The sequence below is a fragment of the Eulemur rufifrons genome, chromosome 4 (genome assembly GCF_041146395.1).
Source record: "Eulemur rufifrons isolate Redbay chromosome 4, OSU_ERuf_1, whole genome shotgun sequence".
In the NCBI taxonomy this organism is placed as follows: domain Eukaryota; kingdom Metazoa; phylum Chordata; class Mammalia; order Primates; family Lemuridae; genus Eulemur; species Eulemur rufifrons.
Window position 1 is genome coordinate 3427140 of NC_090986.1, and position 3636 is coordinate 3430775.

Sequence of the window (3636 nt, forward strand, 5' to 3'; positions counted from 1 at the left end):
ATAAAAATTATTTTATGTTTATATGTTATTTTATATAACAAAAATTATGTTTTGCATTTCTGTAGTGTCTATTGTTACCTCTCCTTTTTCATTTCTAATTGAGTTTATTAGAGTCCTTTCTCTTCAAATTGTTGTCAATCTAGCAAGAGGGCTGTTAATTTTGCTTATCTGTTTGAAAAACCAGCTTTTGGTTTTGTTGATCTTCCATATAGTTCTCTTATTCTCAGTTTCATTTAGTTCTCCTTTGATCTTATTTCTTTTCTTCTACTAGGTTTGCAATTGATTTTCTCTTTCGTTTCCAATTCATTGAGACTGTTTATTAGATTGTCGATTTTTGAGCTTTCTGTTTTGGGGATATGGGTGTTTAATGCTATTAGTTTTCCTTTCAGGTATGCTTTTACTGTAACCCACAGATTTTGACACCTAGTGTCTCTGATACCATTTAGTTTGAAAAAATCTTGATTTCCCTCTGAATTTCCTGATTGACCCAATAGCTTTTCAACAATAGATTGTTTAATATCCATGACTTTGTTAGGTGTTGAGTATTTCTGTTGGAATTCAACTCTAATTTTATACTGTTATTATCAGAGAAGATATATGGTATAATATCTATTTTTTTGTATTTGATGAGGTCTTATTTGTGGCCCATTATGTGATCAATTTTCAGAAAGTTCCATGGGCTGATGAGAAGAATGTATATTCAGCTTTATTTGGGTGGAATGTTCTGTAGAGGTCTGTCAGACCCTTTGCTCTATCTAGAGCTCTGTTTAAGTCCATTATTTCTTTGCTTATTTTCTTTTTTTTTGTTTTTGTTTTTGTTTTTGTTGAGACAGAGTCTCACTTTGTTGCCCAGGCTAGAGTGAGTGCCGTGGCATCAGCCTAGCTCACAGCAACCTCAAACTCCTGGGCTCAAGCGATCCTCCTGCCTCAGCCTCCCGAGTAGCTGGGACTACAGGCATGCGCCACCATGCCCGGCTAATTTTTTCTATATAGATTTTTAGTTGTCCATATAATGTCTTTCTATTTTTAGTAGAGACGGGGTCTCGCTCAGGCTGGTCTCGAACTCCTGACCTTGAGCGATCCACCCGCCTCGGCCTCCCAGAGTGCTAGGATTACAGGCGTGAGCCACCGCGCCCGGCCTTTGCTTATTTTCTGTTTGGAAGATCTTTCCAGCTCATTCAGTGGGGTGTTGAGGTCCCTAGCTACTATGGAATTATTGTTTATCATGCTATTTAGATCAGACAAGGTTTTCTTTATGTAACTGGAAGCTTCTGAGTTGGGTACATAAATATTAAAAATTGTTAATTCTTCTTGTTGGATCTTCCTTTTCATCATTATAAAGTGGCCATCTTTGTCCTTTTTTACTTTTACTATTTTAAAGCTCATGTTATCTGAAAATAATATAGCTACTCCTGGTTTCTTTTGACTTCCATTTGCCTGGATGATTGTTTTCCATCCCTTGCCCTTGAGCCCGAAGGCATCTTTATGGGTTTGATGTGTTTTGTGTAGGCAGCAGATACTAGGCTTCTGGATTTTTTTCCACTCTGCCAGTCTATGTCTCTTCAGAGGACAGTTTAATACATTCACATTTATTGAGAGGATTGAAATTTGAGGTAGATTTCCATTCATATTTTTGGGTGAAATCCTGTTGTTTTGTTTTACTCCTTGAGCCATCATGAAGTCCAAGTTCTAGCCTTTCACTCTTAGTGATTTTACTTTGAAGAGTGACTATTGCACTGTTTGGTGTGTAATGCAGGTCTGAGTATTTCCTGTAGGGCTGGTATAGTCTTTGCAAATTCCACCAGTGATTGCTTATTTGGTAAGGACTTTATTTCTCCCTCATAAGTGTAACTTAATTTTGCCAGATGAAGAATTCTAGGTTGGCCATTATTCTGTTTTAGAAGATTAAGGATAGGCACCCAAACGCTTCTGGCTTGTAAAGTTTCAGTTGAGAAATCTGCAATTAGTCTGATAGGTTTTCCTTTGTAGTTTATTTGTTGCTTTCACTACACTGCTTGGAGAATTGCTTATGTTTACTTTGGTCAGCCTAATAACTACGTTCTGTGGTGATTGCCTTTTCACATTGAGTCTCCCAGGAGTTCTGTGTGCTTGTATCTGGATATCAAGATTTCTTTCCAGACCAGGCATATTTTCCTCCAGTATTCCATGAAATAATTTTTCCAGCCCTTGTGTATTTTCTTCTTCTCCCTGTGGGATGCCCATAATTCTTATATTTGGCTTCTTTACATAGTCCCACATTTCTTGTATGTTTTGGCCTTGTCTCTTGTTTCTGTGTTCTTTTTCTTCATCCGATTTGTTAAGCACATACACGTTATCTTCAGGCTCTGTGATTCTTTCCTCCGCATGATCCATTCTATTCTTGAGGGTTTCCACTGTGTTTTGAAGTTTCTTGAAAGCCTCCTTCATTGCCAAGTTTTCTATTTGGTTTTTCCATAATATTTCAATTTCTTTAGATAATTTTTTGTTCATTTCCTAAATTGTTCTTGTGGTTTCTTTGTGTTGGGATTCTATTTTCTCTTCAATTCCATTGAGTTTTCCTACAATACATATTCAGAATTCTTCCTCTGTCAGTTTAATCATATCATGTAAGTTGATAGCTATTGATAGAAGTCAAATATTTTCTTTTGGAAGTGACTTTTCCCTCTGATCTTTCATGTTTCCTGTGCTCTTTCACTGATTCTTTCTCATCAGACTACTTTGTCAAGGACTGTCAGTGCTAGGACTGGTTTGTGGACTTTATTCTGAGTCCCTGATGGAATGTTACTTGACAATGCTGGGGAGGTGCACTCTGATCCTGTATTGTCTTAGAGGGGTTTTAGCCTGTTGGGTATCTCTGCCCTATTCTTTTCACCTCCTGCTTAAGAAGATTAGTGAGTTTGGACCCCTTGCTTACACTTTGAGCAATTAGATCACTCTTGTGTGTGTGACTCTGCTGCCATCCACTAGTTTGAGAGGGAAAACACTATGTTGGGTTGTGAGGTTACCCTATCTTTTGTTGCTTGTAGTTTGCATGGAGAAATCTGTTATCAACATATTCCAATACCTTTGTATGGAGCTCTAAACCCCCAAATGAGATATTATAGGTGCCTCAGTCTTTGGGAAATGTCACACCACTTCCAAGTGTTACTTGAGGCCTGTTACCACTTTAGGTGGGGTGAGAAGAGCAACAAGTACCTGGAAGCCTAAGAGTGTATACTTCAGAGCTTGCCTGATCTGCAGCTAGGGGAGAACTGCTGATATGTTATTCAGGACACTTTCACCAAACTTTCAAAGCAGCTCATGATGGGAGGTGTCAATTGGTGCAACTGCTAAGGACTCTGGTCAAGGTTTTCCTTCCCAGACCAAAAGCCTTAAGGTGGCAAGAGCCTGGGCACCAACGGCAAGCCCATCTGTTATGATCTTATCAGATGATCAAAACCAACCCACTGTACCAAGTCAATAATCTGTCCCCTTTTGTTCAGTTCCAAGGTCCCACAGATTCAAGCCAGTCACACAGGGAAAGTGACTTTTCTCCTTTCTCCCTGCCTCAAGGGCTGAGTCTGTCCTCTTGGGCTGGGGGAGGGGTGTTGGCTGAGACTGTCACAAGTACTAGCTGGGAAAACGTCTTCTCTAATT